This window comes from Bufo gargarizans, chromosome 9 (genome assembly GCF_014858855.1).
Source record: "Bufo gargarizans isolate SCDJY-AF-19 chromosome 9, ASM1485885v1, whole genome shotgun sequence".
In the NCBI taxonomy this organism is placed as follows: domain Eukaryota; kingdom Metazoa; phylum Chordata; class Amphibia; order Anura; family Bufonidae; genus Bufo; species Bufo gargarizans.
Genome location: NC_058088.1, coordinates 8264496 through 8286571, shown reverse-complemented (window position 1 = coordinate 8286571; position 22076 = coordinate 8264496). Strand labels below are relative to the sequence as shown.

Sequence of the window (22076 nt, the reverse complement as noted above, 5' to 3'; positions counted from 1 at the left end):
TGGTATTATTTTTGGGCACATATGACTTTTTGATCGCTTGGTATTACACTTTTTGTAATAAAAGGTGACAAAAAATGGCTTTTTTATAGCAGTTTTTATTTTTATTTTTTAACAGTGTTGACCGAACGGGGTGGATCATGGGATATTTTTATAGAACAGGTTGTTACGGATGTGGAGATACCTAATATGTGTGTTTTTTATTTATTTTTTTCTATTTTTTTAGTATATTTTTAATTGTATATGTCTCTTTTTATGGGGAAGGTGCTTTTTTTTTTTTATTGAAACATTAACTTTTTTTATTGTTAAAAACGCTTTCATTTCACTTTTATTATTTAAAATTTTTGTCCCACAATGGGACTTTAACATTTCTTTCAGGGTCTGATCCCTGTTTCAATACAGCACAATACATCCGATGGGGATGTACAAGCTGCCGCAAACCCACTGTATGCAGCGGTCAGCGTGACCACGGCATACAAGGGGTTAATCCACCAGCATTGGTGTTTTTACCAATGCTGGCAGATACAGCAGGAGCCCGGCTGTCAGTATCAGCCGGGCCCCTGCTGCTGTTCGCGGAAGCGCGCGTGGGGCAGCCGGTTAATCCTAGGACAAGAATGCTCGTCCTAAAGCGTTAAGTACCGGCCGGTCCTAGGTCGGCAACTTGTTAAGGACTGTTTCACACGAGCGAGTCCATTGTGAGAATCGCGCTCCATGTGTAAGCGTGATCTTCCGTTCTGGACTTGCAGGAGAGCACAGCACTATCCTGATTTATAATGATATGTGCCTTTGCTTGACCTTACTTCTACAGGATCATACTGACAGCTTTATGTCACGGAGCGTGATTCCCGCAATGGACTCCCTCATGACAGCCCTAAGCCTTTATTTTAAGTCTAAACTTACAGTATATGCCCTGGTTAGTATTCTGTTGACCTCATATGTCACCAAAAATTAGGTATGGGCCTGTAGGACTGCATAAAGTTCCACTTGAAGGGGTTCTCTAATGAAGACAACTACTACAAGTACGAAGATACAACTACTACTACTACTGTACGACCAATTAAACCCCCAAAGTGACAGAGCTTCAGTTCATGGAAGCATATGCAATTTCAATGCTTTGCTCAAGTAAAGGCACTGTATTGTTGTTGTTCCAAGTGGATTTTTAATACAAGGCACTTGGACGCAAACTGTTTGAAACACTTGGTGGTCATGAACAGTGATCTGAGAATACCAAGTAGTGAGGTGGCATACACTCTTGTAGGTACACAGACGTGGCTGGTCAGGAAATAGCGTCCTAGAGATCCACAGCAGCATGGGATGTTTGAGAAAAACCAGCAGCCATCCTAGGCACAAAATGATCTTCTGGGGAATAATGGTGTTACACACAGTCTTGTGATCCTCATTAAGGGACTGCTGTATCCAAGTAAAAGTCGGTGACATGCCATGAAATAAGTTCAGAGATACAGGGTCTGCAGTAAACCAGTGTGCTTCTACTGGAGGAATTCAGGTACAAAACAATACAGGCGAGCCATAGGGCTGGCTTTTCCAGTCTCCTCTTTGGCAGAAGAAGGGTTTGATGCTGAGGAAAGGCCTGAGCTAGCTGTCCCTCTCTCTATTGAGAAGGCTGGTATCCTGGTCCAAGGCTGGTGATCCAGGGTCTGTGGCAGAGTATCCCCATCAAAGTGTTTTCTAGTCAGTCAGTAGTCTGGCAGAGTCTCCTCTTCTAAGTATTGTTCACTAATTGCAGCACACTAGGGACTCTGACTGCTCTCTCCTTATATACAGTTTTATCTAGACTAGAACCTTCTAGTGGGAGGGGTGGAGTGAAGAAGCTCAGCACAAACAGATACATTGTAACACTTTCTGTCTCTCATAGTCTTACGTTAGAGTTTCAATGATACTCAATGGCAATTGACACAGCAGTTTTTCCAGACAAAAACAAGTTTCCAGACATAACAACACAGCTAAAACCAGACATTCAAAAGGTCAATCTGTCTCGCTTTGGTGGTAAACAACGTCTGGCCTTTCCCTCCCAAACTTGGTCTTCTTTAAACTCTATGGCAGCTGTGGAAAATTACCAGCTTCTCATTCAAAGTCCTAACAGTCTCTTAGTGTCCGTTTACCCTTTCCACAGAGCCTTGCAAATACATTGATAATGAACAGGGTATATATGACAAAATACATGTAAAATGCACTTACACAGTATTAAACAGTACAAGTTAACCTTACGAATTTTTAACTTTGCATAGAGGAAATAGGCAAATGTCCACAAATGTCATAACGTCAAAGTACCCCCTGCTCCAGGGCACTACACCGCATCTTATAAAGTGACTCTAACCACCAATTCCTGTCTCACTCTATGCAATTGTGCCATGTTAGCTTCTGGAAAGGTATTGTAAAACGATACTGGTAAAATTAGAAGTATTGCAGTGAATTCAAGTTCCTTAGGTGGAATAAAAATATGCAATGTTTTTCAAATATATAAAAAAATAAAAAAATAAAAATAAAGAACAGAAATGGTATCGCTGCATTCGAAAATGTCTATGTGCAGGCAGTGACAGGAATCAGTGATAAAATTACCCTTTCAGATACACTCAATAGTATAGATGCGTCCTGATCTCCAAAAACAACATCATATCGCGAGATTGTAACTAAACTCTAAAAAGCTGCAATACACATCACAACCACTGGGTGGTGAGTGCTCCACATTTAGCTTTGTGCCTAAAGGGAACCGGGATTTTGGGTATAGAGCTGAGGACATGGGTTGCTAGATCGCCACAAGCACATTCGCAATACCCAGTCCCCATAGCTCTGTGTGCTTTTATTGTGTAAAAAAAATCGATTTGATACATATGCAAATTAACATAAAAGAGTCATATCTTACTTGTGTGACCAGAGAAGAGTCATATTTTCAAGCTCTGACTCATCTCAGGTTAATTTGCATATGTATCAAATCGTTCTTTTTTACACAATAAAAGCACACAGAGCTATGGGGACTGGGTATTGTGGATGTGCTAGAAGCCATCTAGCAACCCATGTCCTCAGCTTTATACCCCAAATCCCGGTGACAGGTTCCCTTTAAAGAGGACCTTTCATCTGGCAAAAAATTATGAACTAAGTATCATGATATATACAGCGACGCCCAGGGATCTCACTGCACTTACGATTATCCCTGGGTGCCGCTCCGTTCTGCCGCTATGCCCTCCGGTATGTTCGGGAACTTGATTATAGTAGGAGGAGGCTGTCCTTGTTCTCCTGGGCGTCTCCTTTTCCTAGGCTGTAGCGCTGGCCAATCGCAGCGCAGAGCTCACAGCCTGGGAGAATGAAAGAGGATGAAAGGTCCTCTTTAAGCTGCAGAGAAGCTAGCCTCAAATATAAGATATTTAGCGGCAGACCTAGCTAGATTTAGTGAGATCTATTGAGAATATTAAATGTGCGAAAGTCAAACACATGAGAATAACATAGAAACATAGAATGTGTCGGCAGATAGGAACCATTTGGCCCATCTAGTCTGCCCAATATACTAAATACTATGGATAGCCCCTGGCCCTATCTTATATGAAGGATGGCCTTTATGCCTATCCCATGCATGCTTAACCTCCTCCACTGTATTTGCAGCTACCACTTCTGCAGGAAGTTATACTTTCTGCTGATCTTTGTATCTAAACCTATCATGTGTAGGGTTGAGCGAACCCGAACTGTAAAGTTCGGGTTCGTACTGAACTTTAGGATTTTTGGACCCTGGACCCGAACCCGAACGCTTTTTGAAAGGTTGCAGAGCAGCCAATCAACAAGCGGTTAACTGTCTGACCTTAGAAGCCATCACAGCCAAGCCTACTATTGGCATGGCTGTGATTGGCCAGTGTAGCATGTGACCCAGCCTCTATATAAGCTGGAGTCACATAGCGCCGCCCGTCACTCTGCTCTGATCAGTGTAGGGAGAGGATGCTGCTGGTGATTTCAGGGAGAGAATAGGAGAGAATCTTTGCTCAAAATCAGAATCTAACTGAGCGATCTACATACAATTTTTTTATGAGCACAGTGACCGAAAAAAAAAAAACTTTAATAAGTCAGTTAGGTGGTCGGCGGCGGCGGCAGCCATTTTATGCAAGCTCAGTGCACCAGCACTGCATCTGAGCTTTTGGGACATTGAAAATCCCAATTTTTTTGGCAATATACAACATCTGGATTAGTCAGTGTGCAATTTAATATAGAAAGAATGGGCACTCTTATACCTGGACCACACAGTTGGTAAAGCGACACTAGTTTATTAATAGCAATGATCACCATACATAAAGGTTAATAGCAGTACATAAAGTTATATGCCCTTTCTAAAAATTAACTCCTACAGTAATAAAATTGATAAAAATATTGATAAAAATATAAAAAGATTGACAATACAATAAAATCTTCAATCCGCTGATGTAGCTGATAAGATAAGAAGGTCAGGAGGCCTAATAATCCGGCCAAATAGAAGAACAAGTGTGGAACCTAGGTCTGTTCCAACTGCCTGTATATAATCAATCAGCTGCAGCAGTGGTGAATACCGAATTCCGAGTCAGTCCCCAAAGAAAATAAATAAATATGTGAATTGTGAAGCAAAAAATGATTATTTGGTACAAAAAGGTAAAATGTGAACATAGATTACCCTTCTCAGGGGGTATACAAAAGTGCATCAATACAAATCCAAATACAGGCACCAAATGCTGGCAAAAATAACAATCAATAATACTAAAAATCCAGTGGAATTGTGTGCAAATTACTAAAAATATATGTATAAGGTGATTGGAGACTAGCAAAATTCGATCTTCAAACAGCCGTATAAAGTCCAAGAGTATCTCTGGAGACTCAATAATAGCAGTAGGCAGTCCGTCTCCCTGGTTAATAGTAACTCTAAAATATAGACTTGCTTCTATGGTAGAGCATTTAGAGATTTTTGCATTAAATCCACACAGTTCTTGGAAATGCGTGAAGTATCACAGGGTTAAAGTCCAACAGGTTTCAACAGAGACTGTACAATATCTGGTAAGTCTCAATGTAACGGAATAGTTTTGCAACAGTCGATATAAATATAGCAGTATTAGTAGTGACTTACTTACATTCAGTCCTGCCGTCCACCGTGGCGTCCCACGTGCTGTAGGTTGCAGGGTAAGTGAGTCTTACTGCCGCTTGGAAAGACTGTATAGTCCGGTCTCGTAGTCTTTGAATCTTCAATTCTGAGTCCAAGCGCTGGCCGTATTACGCTGTGAACGCAATCTATGTTGCCTTGATTGGAGTGAATGTTCCACCTGTGATTCAGTCACACCCTGAGGTAGCTGCACAGTAGCCCAAGGCCGCAGTTCCTTTTTCTTTTCCTTATAAGCGCTTATTTGATCCGGACAAAAATAACAAATTATTGTAGTTTAAAATTGTCCGGTTTTAGTCAGCTCCAATGTCCTCCACGCCAGACGCGTTTCGAAGGTTATCCTCCTTCTTCCTCAGTGGCTATATTGGAACTGACTTACTAGCCGACTTTTTATAACGATTTACTTCCAACAGGCTCTTTCACAAATCCCAAAATGGATCCGAAGGATCTGGATTTCGCATGTATGATTTTCTATGTGGTGCGTTATTGGTGCGGTTCATCCGCGTTTTTTTATGCACTCATGCGTTATTTGTACCATATAATTTGGGGTTTAACAGGAACAGTTCCCATATTCAATAAATGTTATAACTGGTTGCGTTCTCATTTTACATAGATATTTTAATTGCATCAAATGTCACAAGATCTCGCTAAGGCCTCTTTCACACTTGCGTTGTCCGGATCCGGCGTGTACTCCACTTGCCGGAATTACACGCCGGATCCGGAAAAACGCAAGTGTACTGAAAGCATTTGAAGACGGATCCGTCTTCAAAATGCTTTCAGTGTTACTATGGCAGCCAGGACGCTATTAAAGTCCTGGTTGCCATAGTAGGAGCGGGGAGCGGGGGAGCAGTATACTTACCGTCCGTGCGGCTCCCGGGGCGCTCCAGAATGACGTCAGAGCGCCCCATGCGCATGGATCATGTGATCCATGCGATCACGTGATCCATGCGCTTGGGGCGCCCTGACGTCACTCTGGTGCGCCCCGGGAGCCGCACGGATGGTAAGTATGCTGCTCCCCGCTCCCCACTACACTTTACCATGGCTGCCAGGACTTTAGCGTCCCGGCAGCCATGGTAACCATTGAGAAAAAGCTAAACGTCGCATCCGGCAATGCGCCGAAACGACGTTTAGCTTAAGGCCGGATCCAGATCAATGCCTTTCAATGGGCATTAATTCCGGATCCGGCCTTGCGGCAAGTGTTCAGGATTTTTGGCCGGAGCAAAAAGCGCAGCATGCTGCGGTATTTTCTCCGGCCAAAAAACGTTCCGTTCCGGAACTGAAGACATCCTGATGCATCCTGAACGGATTTCACTCCATTCAGAATGCATTAGGATAAAACTGATCAGGATTCTTCCGGCATAGAGCCCCGACGACGGAACTATGCCGGAAGAAAAGAACGCAGATGTGAAAGAGCCCTTAATACTACATATTCTCAGACTCACAAATGTGCTCAATATCTAAAATGTGTAAACGTCTGGTAAAGTAGTTAGTGTCATGTATCTATAGACAAATCTTATCTGTCAGTAAATATTAGAAATGGTTTAAAAAATATTTATTAATAGTTAAAATAATATTAAATCTCTTGGACGTCTTATGTATCTGAACTATGTGACACTAATGATTATAAAAATATATAAAATGCAAGTATAAATAATATAAGTGTATAAGCGGCATATCATTAAATATTCTGAGATGGCTGTGCTACCTCCATTGCAAGATATATAGCCACACATGCATATGGGATATGTTTAAGGTGGCAAGAATAATTCAAGCATGAAAAAACTCAGTCGTAAATCTTGGCTACCATTCAGTACATAATGAAGTATGTACAGCGTTCTGAATCCACTGGGGGACATTGACTGCAATGGTTCGGGCAGAGTAAATGCACTGGGTACATAGATGGAATGAGAGTGGGGGCCCACAGCGCAGGAGGGGTCATGGTGCTGCTAAACAGCCCGACCAGTACCCCTCATGAGCCGCAGACATCCACCCCCCTATAGGAACCCAAAGATTTCCAATTCGGCATTTAGCCCAGCCGGGGCCAAACTGCCAAATTCGAAAATCCTTCTTGACTCGGCCCTAGACATTTGTGCAATGTGATTGCCTCCCCTCCAGTGTCGTTCTATCTGTTCAAAAGCTGCAGCTGATTGATTATATACAGGCAGTTGGAACAGACCTAGGTGACCTTCTTATCTTATCAGCTACATCAGCGGATTGAAGATTTTATTGTATTGTCAATTTTTTTATATTTTTATATTTTTATCAATATTTTTATCAATTTTATTACTGTAGGAGTTAATTTTTAGAAAGGGCATATAACTTTATGTACTGCTATTAACCTTTATGTATGGTGATCATTGCTATTAATAAACTAGTGTCGCTTTACCAACTGTGTGGTCCAGGTATAAGAGTGCCCATTCTTTCTATATTACAATTGTTTTTCTGGTGGTCGGGGTACGACATCTGATTGGTGCACCTTGCCATCTTGAATAAGGGGTGAGCCGTCCTTTCCTTTACCTTTTCAGTGTGCAATTTAAGCTAGAAATACAGCCATCATTGTCTGGGGTTTTAAAAACACACTTTTTTGCCTAAAAACACTATTTTCCTGATCTGCAAGTGTTAAATTCAAGTTTAATATATACAGCTTTCATATTCTGTTACCAAAAAAAACTTTTTGGGCAACATACAACATCTGGATTAGTCAGTGTGCAATTTAAGCTAGAAATACACCTATCATTTTCAGTGGTTTTAAAAACACACTTTTTTGCCCAAAATCACTATTTTCAGGCCTTGCAGCATCAGCGCGTGTGAAATTACAGGCTTATATACTGCTGTCAAATTCAGTTGTTAAGCAAACACTCGTTTGGGCAAAAAAAATGGTAGTTGGCAGCCTTTGATGCAGATGTCATTGTGAGATACACCCTTAATACATTTGGGTTAGATTCAGAGATTTGAAATACCACCATTTAGTGCACCAATATTTAATTCAGGCCTACAGTGGTTCAGGCCGTGTGAGATACATCCTGTACATACAGGGGTTTGATTCAGGCATTTAAAATACAGCCATTTTGGGCAAAGAAATCTTTAATTCAGGCCTAGTCTGGTTCAGGCCATGTGAGATACACTCTTTACATACTGTCGTTCTATTCTACTATTAATTAAACACCCATTTAGGTCAAGATCCTAAATTCGAGAAATATGAGGAGAGCGTCAATTAACCACCTCCGGACTGCCTAACGCAGATGTGCGGTCCGGAGGTGGCAGCCCTGCGCAGAGTCACGCATATATGCGTCATCTCGCGAGGGCCGGGATTTCCTGTGAACGCGCGCACACAGGCGCGCGCGCTCACAGGAACGGAAGGTAAGCGAGTGGATCTCCAGCCTGCCAGCGCCGATCGCTCGCTGGCAGGCTGGAGATCTGATTTTTTTAACCCCTAACAGGTATATTAGACGCTGTTTTGATAACAGCGTCTAATATACCTGCTACCTGGTCCTCTGGTGGTCCCTTTTGTTAGGATCGACCACCAGAGGACTCAGGTAGCTCAGTACAGTCGCACCAAACACCACACTACACTACACCCCCCCCCCCCGTCACTTATTAACCCCTTATAAACCCATGATCACCCATGATCACCCCATATAAACTCCCTGATCACCCCCCTGTCATTGATCACCCCCCTGTCATTGATCACCCCCCTGTCAGGCTCCGTTCAGACGTCCGTATGATTTTTACGGATCCACGGATACATGGATCGGATCCGCAAAACGCATACGGACGTCTGAATGGAGCCTTACAGGGGGGTGATCAATGACAAGTGGGTGATCACGCATATAGACTTCCTGATCACTTCCCTGTCATTGATCACCCCTCTGTCATTGATCACCCCCCTGTAAGGCTCCATTCAGACATCCGCATGATTTTTACGGATCCACTGATACATGGATCGGATCCGCAAAACACATGCGGACCTCTGAATGGAGCCTTACAGGGGGGTGATCAATGACAAGGGGGTGATCACGCATATAGACTTCCTGATCACTTCCCTGTCATTGATCACCCCTCTGTCATTGATCACCCCCCTGTAAGGCTCCATTCAGACATCCGCATGATTTTTACGGATCCACTGATACATGGATCGGATCCGCAAAACGCATACGAACGTCTGAATGGAGCCTTACAGGGGGGTGATCAATGACAAGTGGGTGATCACGCATATAAACTTCCTGATCACTTCCCTGTCATTGATCACCCCTCTGTCATTGATCACCCCCCAGTAAGGCTCCATTCAGACATCCGCATGATTTTTACGGATCCACTGATACATGGATCGGATTCGCAAAACACATGCGGACCTCTGAATGGAGCCTTACAGGGGGGTGATCAATGACAAGGGGGTGATCACGCATATAGACTTCCTGATCACTTCCCTGTCATTGATCACCCCTCTGTCATTAATCACCCCCCTGTAAGGCTCCATTCAGACATCCGCATGATTTTTACGGATCCACTGATACATGGATCGGATCCGCAAAACACATACGGACGTCTGAATGGAGCCTTACAGGGGGGTGATCAATGACAGGCGGGTGATCACCCATATAGATTCCCTGATCACCCCCTGCATTGATCACCCCTCTGTCATTGATCACCCCCCTGTAAGGCTCCATTCAGACGTCCGCATGATTTTTACGGATCCACTGATACATGGATCGGATCCGCAAAACACATGCGGACGTCTGAATGGAGCCTTACATTGGGGTGATCAATGACAGGGGGTTGATCACCCCATATAGACTCCCTGATCACCCCCCTGTCATTGATCACCCCCCTGTAAGGCTCCATTCAGACGTCCGCATGTGTTTTGCGGATCCGATCCATGTATCCGTGGATCCGTAAAAAATCATACGGACGTCTGAATGGAGCCTTACAGGGGGGTGATCAGGGAGTCTATATGGGTGATCACCCCTCTGTCATTGATCACCCCCCCCTGTAAGGCTCCATTCAGACGTCCGCATGTGTTTTGCGGATCCGATCCATGTATCCGTGGATCCGTAAAAAATCATACGGACGTCTGAATGGAGCCTTACAGGGGGGTGATCAGGGAGTCTATATGGGTGATCACCCCTCTGTCATTGATCACCCCCCCCTGTAAGGCTCCATTCAGACGTCCGCATGTGTTTTGCGGATCCGTTCCATGTATCCGTGGATCCGTAAAAAATCATACGGACGTCTGAATGGAGCCTTACAGGGGGGTGATCAGGGAGTCTATATGGGTGATCACCCCCCTGTCATTGATCACCCCCCCTGTAAGGCTCCATTCAGACGTCCGCATGTGTTTTGCGGATCCGATCCATGTATCCATGGATCCGTAAAAATCATACAGACGTCTGAATGGAGCCTTACAGGGGGGGTGATCAGTGACAGGGGGGTGATCACCCTGATCACCCCCTGTCATTGATAACCCCCCTGTAAGGCTCCATTCAGACGTCCGCATGTGTTTTGCGGATCCGATCCATGTATCCATGGATCCGTAAAAATCATACGGACGTCTGAATGGAGCCTTACCAGGGGGGTGATCAGTGACAGGGGGGTAATCAGGGAGTCTATATGGGTGATCACCCCCCTGTCATTGATCACCCCCCTGTCATTGATCACTCCCCCTGTCATTGATCACTCCCCCTGTAAGGCTCCATTCAGACATTTTTTTGGCCCAAGTTAGCGGAAATTTTTTGTTTGTTTTTGTTTTTTCTTACAAAGTCTCATATTCCACTAACTTGTGTCAAAAAATAAAATCTCACATGAACTCGCCATACCCCTCACGGAATCCAAATGCGTAAACATTTTTAGACATTTATATTCCAGACTTCTTCTCACTGCTTTAGGGCCCCTAAAAAGCCAGGGCAGTATAAATACCCCACATGTGACCCCATTTCGGAAAGAAGACACCCCAAGGTATTCCGTGAGGGGCATATTGAGTCCATGAAAGATTGAAATTTTTGTCCTAAGTTAGCGGAAAGTGAGACTTTGTGAGAAAAAAAATAAATAAATCAATTTCCGCTAACTTATGCAAAAAAAATAATAATTTCTATGAACTCGCCAGGCCCCTCATTGAATACCTTGGGGTGTCTTCTTTCCAAAGTGGGGTCACATGTGGGGTATTTATACTGCCCTGGCTTTTTAGGGGCCCGAAAGTGTGAGAAGAAGTCTGGGATTCCAAATGTCTAAAAATGCCGTCCTAAAAGGAATTTGGGCCCCTTTGCGCATCTAGGCTGCAAAAAAGTGTCACACATCTGGTATCGCCGTACTCAAGAGAAGTTGGGCAATGTGTTTTGGGGTGTCATTTTACATATACCCATGCTGGGTGAGAAAAATATCTTGGTCAAATGCCAACTTTGTATAAAAAAAATGCGAAAAGTTATCTTTTGCCAAGATATTTCTCTCACCCAGCATGGGTATATGTAAAATGACACCCCAAAACCCATTCCCCAACTTCTCCTGAGTACGGCGATACCAGATGTGTGACACTTTTTTGCAGCCAAGGTGGGCAAAGGGGCACATATTCCAAAGAGCACCTTTCGGATTTCGCAGGCTATTTTTTACAGATTTTGATTGCAAAGTACTTCTTACACATTTGGGCCCCTAAATTGCCAGGGCAGTATAACTACGCCACAAGTGACCCCATTTTGGAAAGAAGACACCCCAAGGTATTCCGTGAGGGGCATGGCGAGTTCCTAGAATTTTTTATTTTTTGTCACAAGTTAGCGGAAAATGATGATTTTTCTTTTTTCCTTACAAAGTCTCATATTCCACTAACTTGCGACAAAAAATAAAAAATTCTAGGAACTCGCCGTGCCCCTCACGGAATACCTTGGGGTGTCTTCTTTCCAAAATGGGATCACTTGTGGCGTAGTTATACTGCCCTGGTAATTTAGGGGCCCAAATGTGTGAGAAGTACCTTGCAATCAAAATGTGTAAAAAAAAATGGCCTGCGAAATCCGAAAGGTGCACTTTGGAATATGTGCCCCTTTGCCCACCTTGGCTGCAAAAAAGTGTCACACATCTGGTATCGCCGTACTCAGGAGAAGTTGGGGAATGTGTTTTGGGGTGTCATTTTACATATACCCATGCTGGGTGAGAAAAATATATTGGTCAAATGCCAACTTTGTATAAAAAAAATTGGAAAAGTTGTCTTTTGCCAAGATATTTCTCTCACCCAGCATGGGTATATGTAAAATGACACCCCAAAACACATTCCCCAACTTCTCCTGAGTACGGCGATACCAGATGTGTGACACTTTTTTGCAGCCAAGGTGGGCAAAGGGGCACATATTCCAAAGTGCACCTTTCGGATTTCACTGGTCATTTTTTACAGATTTTGATTGCAAAGTACTTCTCACACATATGGGCCCCTAAATTGCCAGGGCAGTATAACTACGCCACAAGTGACCCCATTTTGGAAAGAAGACACCCCAAGGTATTCCGTGAGGGGCATGGCGAGTTCCTAGAATTTTTTATTTTTTGTCACAAGTTAGCGGAAAATGATGATTTTTCTTTTTTCCTTACAAAGTCTCATATTCCACTAACTTGCGACAAAAAATAAAAAATTCTAGGAACTCGCCGTGCCCCTCACGGAATACCTTGGGGTGTCTTCTTTCCAAAATGGGATCACTTGTGGCGTAGTTATACTGCCCTGGTAATTTAGGGGCCCAAATGTGTGAGAAGTACCTTGCAATCAAAATGTGTAAAAAAAATGGCCTGCGAAATCCGAAAGGTGCACTTTGGAATATGTGCCCCTTTGCCCACCTTGGCTGCAAAAAAGTGTCACACATCTGGTATCGCCGTACTCAGGAGAAGTTGGGGAATGTGTTTTGGGGTGTCATTTTACATATACCCATGCTGGGTGAGAAAAATATATTGGTCAAATGCCAACTTTGTATAAAAAAAATTGGAAAAGTTGTCTTTTGCCAAGATATTTCTCTCACCCAGCATGGGTATATGTAAAATGACACCCCAAAACACATTCCCCAACTTCTCCTGAGTACGGCGATACCAGATGTGTGACACTTTTTTGCAGCCAAGGTGGGCAAAGGGGCACATATTCCAAAGTGCACCTTTCGGATTTCACTGGTCATTTTTTACAGATTTTGATTGCAAAGTACTTCTCACACATATGGGCCCCTAAATTGCCAGGGCAGTATAACTACGCCACAAGTGACCCCATTTTGGAAAGAAGACACCCCAAGGTATTCCGTGAGGGGCATGGCGAGTTCCTAGAATTTTTTATTTTTTGTCACAAGTTAGCGGAAAATGATGATTTTTCTTTTTTCCTTACAAAGTCTCATATTCCACTAACTTGCGACAAAAAATAAAAAATTCTAGGAACTCGCCGTGCCCCTCACGGAATACCTTGGGGTGTCTTCTTTCCAAAATGGGATCACTTGTGGCGTAGTTATACTGCCCTGGTAATTTAGGGGCCCAAATGTGTGAGAAGTACCTTGCAATCAAAATGTGTAAAAAATGGCCTGCAAAATCCGAAAGGTGCACTTTGGAATATGTGCCCCTTTGCCCACCTTGGCAGCAAAAAAGTGTGACACATCTGGTATCGCCGTACTCAGGAGAAGTTGGGGAATGTGTTTTAGGGTGTCATTTTACATATACCCATGCTGGGTGAGAAAAATATCTTGGTCAAATGCCAACTTTGTATAAAAAAATGGGCAAAGTTGTCTTTTGCCAAGATATTTCTCTCACCCAGCATGGGTATATGTAAAATGACACCCCAAAACACATTCCCCAACTTCTCCTGAGTACGGCGATACCAGATGTGTGACACTTTTTTGCTGCCAAGGTGGGCAAAGGGGCACATATTCCAAAGTGCACCTTTCGGATTTCACCGGTCATTTTTTACACATTTTGATTGCAATGTTCTTCTCACACATTAGGGCCCCTAAATTGCCAGGGCAGTATAACTACGCCACAAGTGACCCCATTTTGGAAAGAAGACACCCCAAGGTATTCTGTGAGGGGCACGGCGAGTTCCTAGAATTTTTTATTTTTTGTCGCAAGTTAGTGGAATATGAGACTTTGTAAGAAAAAAAAAAAAGAAAAAATCATCATCATTTTCCGCTAACTTGTGACAAAAAATAAAAAGTTCTATGAACTCACTATGCCCATCAGCGAATACCTTAGGGTGTCTACTTTCCGAAATGGGGTCATTTGTGGGGTTTCTCTACTGTTTGGGCATTGTAGATCCTCAGGAATCATGACAGGTGCTCAGAAAATCAGAGCCGTTTCAAAAAGCGGAAATTCACATTTTTGTACCATAGTGTGTAAACGCTATAACTTTTACCCAAACCATTTTTTTTTGCCCAAACATTTTTTTTTATCAAAGACATGTAGAACAATAAATTTGGCGAAAAATTTATATATGGATGTCGTTTTTTTTGCAAAATTTCATTTTTTTGCAAAATAATCGTTACATTTTGATTAATAACAAAAAAAGTAAAAATGTCAGCAGCAATAAAATACCACCAAATGAAAGCTCTATTAGTGAGAAGAAAAGGAGGTAAAATTCATTTGGGTGGTAAGTTGCATGACCGAGCGATAAACGGTGAAAGGAGTGTAGTGCCGAAGTGTAAAAAGTGCTCTGGTCATGAAGGGGGTTTCAGCTAGCGGGGCTGAAGTGGTTAAGGGATGTTGCCTAGGTCGTGGTGCTGCTGGTGGAGCTCCTGTTGCAGGGAGAGGACGTGGTCGATCTGTGCCAGCTACACGCACAAGTGAAACCCCTTCCTCAGGTGTGAGTAGGCGACAGAACCTGCAGCGGTATTTGGTCGGGCCTAATGCGGCTCTACGAATGGTAAGGCCTAAACCCAGTCTCCTACTGAAAGACCACAGTTGGCACCTGTAGCTGATGTCCATCAGTCTTTCACCTCGCCCCCTTGCAAATCAGCCAAGCAGTCTGAGCCCCAAGTCATGCAGCAGTCTCTTCTGCTTTTTGATGACTCTGTTAGCAGGGTTTTCCAGGGCCATCCACCTAGCCCTGCCCCAGAAGTGGAAGAGATTGAGTGCACCGATGCCGAACCACTTATCTTTCAAGATGAGTACATGGGAGGACCGTCACAGCATGTTTTGGATGATGACGAAACACAGGTGCCAACTGCTGGGGCTTTCGAAAGTGTGCAGACCGACAAGGAAGGCAGGGGTGAAGACTGGGTGGAAGATGATGTGGAGGACGATGAGGTCCTCGACCCCACATGGAATTAAGGTCATGCGAGTGATCTGTCTAGTTCGGAGGAAGAGGCGGTGGTCGCACAGAGCCACCAGCACAGCAGAAGAGGGAGCAGGGTGCAAAAGCGGAGTGGCCATCCTCTAGACAGTACGCCTGCTACTGCCCACCGCAGCAAGGGACTGAGCACACCAAAGCCAGCTCCAAGGAGTTCCCTGGCGTGGCAGTTCTTCAGACAATGTGCTGATGACAAGACACGAGTGGTTTGAACGCTGTGCAATCAGAGCCTGAAGCGAGGCATAAACGTTCTCAACCTGAGCACAACCTGCATGACCAGGCATTTAAGTGCAAAGCACGAGCTGCAGTGGAGTAGACACCTCAAAAACCAAGAAAGGTCTCTGGTTCCTCCTGCTTCCTCTTCTGCTGCAGTCTCAGCCTCTTCATTCACCTCTGGAGTGATAGTGCCACCTGCCACTCCACAAACAGAGGATCTTCCAGCAACACCAACACCTGGGTCACCAAGCATCTCTACAATGTCCCACGGAAGCGTTCAGCTCTCCATCTCCCAAACGCTGGAGAGGAAGAGGAAGTACCCCCCTAACCACCCGCGATCCCTGGCCCTGAATGCAAGCATTTCTAAATTACTGGCCTTTGAAATGCTGTCATTCCGTCTGGTGGAGACGGATAGTTTTAAAGGCCTTATGGCGGTGGCTGTCCCACAGTACGTCGTGCCCAGCCACCACTACTTTTCAAGGTGAGCAATCCCTTCCCTGCACAACCAAGTAGAGGAAAAAATCTGGTGTGCACTGCGCAACGCCATCTGTGGCAAGGTGCACCAGACTACGGCTAGGTGGACCAGTAAGCACGGTCAGGGCCGTTATATCTCCATAACAGAACACTGGGTAAATGCAGTGGCAGCTGGGCCTGAGGCAGATAGCGGTTTGGCGCATGTCCTTCCACCACCGAGGATTGCAGGGTGCTTCAGTTTGCCTCCTGTTGCTTCCTCCTCCTACTCTCCTTCCTCATCCTCTACCAGCTCCTCATCCGGTCAGCGTAACACCTTTACCACCAACTTCAGCACAGCCAGGGGTAAACGACAGCAGGCAGTTTTAAAACGTATCTGTTTGAGGGACAAACCGCGCAGGAGCTGTGGATGGGCCTTGAACAACAGATGAGTGGTTTGTGCCAGTGAGCCTCAAGCCCGGCTTGGTGGTGTGCGATAATGGGCGAAATCTCGTAGCAGCTCTGGGACTAGCCGGTTTGACGCACATACCTTGCCTAGCGCATGTGCTGAATTTGGTGGTGCAGAGATTCCTTAAAAATTACCCCGATATGTCAGAGCTGCTGCATAAAGTGCGGGCCGTCTGTGCGCGCTTTCGGCGTTCTCACCCTGCTGCTGCTCGCCTGTCAGCGCTGCAGCGTAACTTCAGCCTTTCCGCTCACCGTCCTCATATGCGACGTGCCCACAACGTGGAACTCCACCTTGCACATGCTGGCCAGACTGTGCGAGCAACAGAAGACGATCGTGGAGTTTCAGCTGAAGCACACACGGGTGAGTCACTCGGCGTAACAGCACCACTTCACCACCAATGACTGGGCCTCCATGCAAGACCTGTGTTCCTTGCTGCGCTGTTTCGAGTACTCCACCAACATGGCCAGTGCCGATAACGCCATTCTCAGCGTTACTATCCCACTTCTATGCCTCCTTGAAAAAACGCTCTTGGCGATTATGGAAGAGGATGTGGCACAGGAGGAGGAGGAGGAAGAGGGATCATTTCGTAAGGTTTCCGGCCAGTCATTCCCAAGTGGCTCCGAGGGTGGGTTCCTGCACCCACAAAACTAAAGTACACAAACGTCCAGCCAGGGCACTGTTCTGGAGGATGACGAGGTGGAGGATGAGGAGGAGGAGATGGAGGAGGAGGAACCATGTTCACAGCAGGGTTGCACCCAGACCAGCTCATGGCCATCACTGGTGCGTGGATGGGGGGGATACAGAGGACACAGACGATACACCTCCCACAGAGGACAGCTTTTCATTGCCTCTCGGCAGCCTGGCACACATGAGCGATTACATGCTGCAGTGTCTCTGCAACGACCACCGAGTTGCCCACATTCTAACTGATTACTGGGTGGCCACGCTGCTGGATCCCCGTTACAAGGACAACGTACCATCCTTAATTCCGTCACTGGAGCGTGATTATTAGGTGCGTGAGTACAAGCGCACGCTGGTAGATGCGCTGCTGGTGGCATTTCCACCTGACAGCGGGGGCACAGTGAAAGCACAAGGCGAAGGCAGAGGACGAGGAAGAGGTCGCCAATGCAGCTGGGGCACCACCAGCACCTCAGAAGGCAGGGTTAGCATGGCCGAAATGTGGAAAAGCTTTGTCAGCACGCCACAACAACCAACACCACCAGCTGATATGGAGCGTTTTAGCAGGAGGCAGCATTTCACCAACATGGTGGAGCAGTATGTGTGCACACGCCTACACGTACTGAATGACGGGTCTGCCCCCTCCAACTTCTGGGTCTCCAAATTGGGCACATGGCCTGAGCTTGCCCTTTACGCCTTGGAGGTGCTGGCCTGCCCTGCAGCCAGTGTATTATCTGAACGTGTGTTTAGCACGGCAGGGGGCGTCATCACAAACAAGCGCAGCCGCCTGTCTACAGCCAATGTGGACAAGCTCACGTTCATTAAAATGAACCAGGCATGGATCCCACAGGACTTGTCCGTACCTTGTGCAGAATAGACATGTATACTGGCCTCACCCAGCCATTGTTATACTGCAGCGCAATTGCTCATTCTTGTATTTTGGATATTTCACACTCTTTTAGAGTGTACCCTAATAAAAATAAAAATAAATTAAACCAAAAAACTGTGTTGGCTACCTCGTCATCCTACACCGCCACGTCCACCGCCTCCTCAAACTCCTACTCCATATGGACCTGGTCCTCCTAGATCAAGATTATCATTTTTTTATTTTTACGTATTTTATGTTATTTAAAGTCATTTCCCTATCCACATTTGTTTGCAGAGCACTTGCCACGCTCTTAACCACATTTTGACGACATTTGCAGCCCTCCACCCCTTTTCATGACATTTTTACAGCCATTTTAGTGCTCAAAAGTTCGGGTCCCCATTGACTTCAACGGGGTTTAGGTTTGGGGTCAAGTTCAGCCGAACCCGTCGAACCCGAACATCCAGGTGTCTGCTCAACTCTAATCATGTGTTAAACTGTCTGCAGAGCTGTGTATCTAATCCTATCATGTGTGATACTGTCTGCTGAGCTGTGTATCTAATCCTATCATGTGTGATACTGTCTGCTGAGGTGTGTATCTAATCCTATCATGTGTGATACTGTCTGCTGAGCTGTGTATCTAATCCTATCATGTGTGATACTGTCTGCTGAGCTGTGTATCTAATCCTACCATGTGTGATACTGTCTGCTGAGGTGTGTATCTAATCCTATCATGTGTGATACTGTCTGCTGAGCTGTGTATCTAATCCTATCATGTGTGATACTTTCTGCCGAGCTGTGTATCTAAACCTATCATGTGTGATACTGTCTGCTAAGCTGCGTATCTAATCCTATCGTGTGATATGTTTTGCTAAAATGTGTATCTAATCCTGTTGTGTGTGATCATTTCTGCTGAGCTATGTATCTAATACTATTTTGTGTGATACTGTCTACTAAAATGCGTATCTAATCCCATTATACTGCCTGCTGAGCTGTGTATCTATTCCTATCATGTGTGATACTGCCTGCTGAGCTTTGTATCTAATCCTATCATGTGTGATACTGCCTGCTGAGCTGTGTATCTAATCCTATCATGTGTGATACTGCCTGCTGAGCTGTGTATCTAATCCTATCATGTGTGATACTGTCTGCTGAGCTGTGTATCTAATCCTATCATGTGTGATACTGCCTGCTGAGCTGTGTATCTAATCCTATCCTGTGTGATACTGTCTGCTGAGCTGTGTATCTAATCCTATCCTGTGTGATACTGTCTGCTGAGATGCGTATCTAATCCTTACTAAAGCCTTACATTTACACTTCTAGGTGTGAACAATAGAGGAGAGGCTGGATGTAACTTTATCAGGGACTAATCAAAGAAAAGCTGGATACAATGGTGAATAGTCAGAGCAAACAAACAGTTAATAAAGAGACAGGGCCCGGACACTTAGATGATGGGAAATTTGTGAGAAGCTATAATGCTAGATGCTGACATACCAGAGCTAAACATAGCCGATATATATATATACACATATACATACAGTCATATGGGACATAAATAAATATTGGGACATCGACACAATTCTAACATTTTTGGCTCTATACACCACCACATGATGGGACATTTGTGAGAAGCTATAATGCTAAATGCTGACATACGAGGGTTAAACACAGCCGATTTTCAGCCAAAGCCAGAAGTATAAATCCTTCCTTTACTGTATATTTGTAATTCCTTTCCAATCCATTTCTGTAGGCAGGTCTGCTTCATATCCTCATCCCAAAAACTTTATGTGTATTTAGCCTTAGTGCAGTCACATGACCATATTTTTGGTCTGCATCCGAGCCACCCTGAAGAATATAGAACCTGTCCTATTCTTGTATGTTTTGCAAGGGGAATTCTCCATTGACAATACAGGGTGGTCCATATATATTTATTGGCAAAGCACGCAATATAAGGAGGGAGATCTAAAGAGGATTATATACTGGCACTACTGGTGGAAACAGAGGAGCATTAACCCCTTAGGGACACAGCCTTTTTACACCTTAGGACCAGGCCATTTTTTGAAAATCTGACCAGTGTCACTTTAAGTGATGATAACTTTAAAACGCTTTGATTATCCAGGCCATTCTGAGATTGTTTTTTCGTCACATATTGTACTTCATGACACTGGTAAAATAAAGTTAAAAAAAATATTTTTTTTTGCATAAAAAAATGTCAAATTTACCAAAAATTGGGAAAAATTAGCAAATTTCAAAGTTTCAGTTTCTCTACTTCTGTAATACATAGTAATACCCTTAAAAATTGTGATGACTTTACATTCCCCATATGTCTACTTCATGTTTGAATTATTTTGGGAATGATATTTTATTTTTTGGGGATGTTACAAGGCTTAGAAGTTTAGAAGCAAATCTTGAAATTTTTCAGAAATTTACAAAAACCCAATTTTTAGGGACCACTACAGCTCTCAAGTCACTTTGCGAGGCTTACATAATAGAAACCACCCAAAAATGACCCCATTATATAAACTACACCCCTCAAGGTATTCAAAACTGATTTTACAAACTTTGTTAACCCTTTAGGTGTTGCACAAGAGTTATTGGCAAATGGGGATGAAATTTGAGAATTTCATTTTATTGCCTAATTTTCCATTTTAACCATTTTTTTCCACTAACAAAGCAAGGGTTAACAGCCAAACAAGACTGTATCTTTATTGCCCTGACTCTTCCGTTTACAGAAACACCCCATATGTGGCCGTAAACTACTGTACGGACACACAGCGGGGCGTAGAATGAAAGGTGCGCCATATGGTTTTTGGAAGGCAGATTTTGCTGGACTGGTTTTTTGACACCATGTCCCATTTGAAGCCCCCCGATGCACCCCTAGAGTAGAAACTCCATAAAAGTGACCCCATCTAAGAAACTACACCCCTCAAGGTATTCAAAACTGATTTTACAAACTTTGTTAACCCTTTAGGTGTTGCACAAGAGTTATTGGCAAATGGGGATGAAATTTGAGAATTTCATTTTTTTGCCTAATTTTCCATTTTAACCCATTTTTTCCACTAACAAAGCAAGGGTTAACAGCCAAACAAGACTGTATCTTTATTGCCCTGACTCTGCCGTTTACAGAAACACGCCATATGTGGCCGTAAACTACTGTACGGCCACACAGCGGGGCGTAGAGTGAAAGGTGCGCCGTTTGGTTTTTGGAAGGCATGTTTTGCTGGACAGTTTTTTTGACACCATGTCCCATTTGAAGCCCCCCGATGCACCCCTAGAGTAGAAACTCCATAAAAGTGACCCCATCTAAGAAACTACACCCCTCAAGGTATACAAAACTGATTTTACAAACTTTGTTAACCCTTTAGGTGTTGCACAAGATTTAATGGAAAATAGAGATACAATTTCAAAATTTCACTTTTTTGGCAGATTTTCCATTTTAATATTTTTTTTCCAGGTACAAAGCAAGGGTTAACAGCCAAACAAAACTCGTTATTTCTGGCCCTGATTCGGTCGTTTACAGAAACACCCCATATGTGGTCGTAAACCGCTGTACGGTCACACGGCAGGGCGCAGAAGGAAAGGAATGCCATACGGTTTTTGGAAGGCAGATTTTGCTAGACTGGTTTTTTTGACACCATGTCCCATTTGAAGCCCCCTGATGCACCCCTAGAGTAGAAACTCCAAAAAAGTGACCCCATTTTAGAAACTACGGGATAGGGCGGCAGTTTTGTTGGTACAAGTTTAGGGTACATATGATTTTTGGTTGCTCTATATTACACTTTTTGTGCGGCAAGGTAACAAGAAATTGCTTTTTTGGCACAGTTTCTTTTTTTGTTATTTACACCATTCATCTGACAGGTTAGATCATGTGGTAATTCACCACAATGGATTTAAAATGAAGCAAACAAGATGTGCTTTACCTGCAGACTGTCAGCTTTAATTTGAGGGTATTTACATCCAAATCAGGTGAACGGTGTAGGAATTACAACAGTTTGCATAT

The 22076-nt window shown here is 44.1% G+C and overlaps 1 protein-coding gene and 1 pseudogene across 1 annotated transcript in view; both read left to right on the top strand.

Annotated features, from left to right (window-relative positions):
- LOC122946089 overlaps nucleotides 1–22076 on the top strand; it is a 442759-nt pseudogene that overhangs the window by 172241 nt on the left and 248442 nt on the right.
- LOC122946090 (3-galactosyl-N-acetylglucosaminide 4-alpha-L-fucosyltransferase FUT3-like) overlaps nucleotides 4952–22076 on the top strand; it is a 40200-nt gene continuing 23075 nt past the window's right edge. Inside the window, exon 1 of the mRNA XM_044305426.1 lies at nucleotides 4952–5019. The gene's annotated coding sequence lies outside the window, so the exon portion shown is untranslated. The remainder of the gene's footprint in view (nucleotides 5020–22076) is intronic.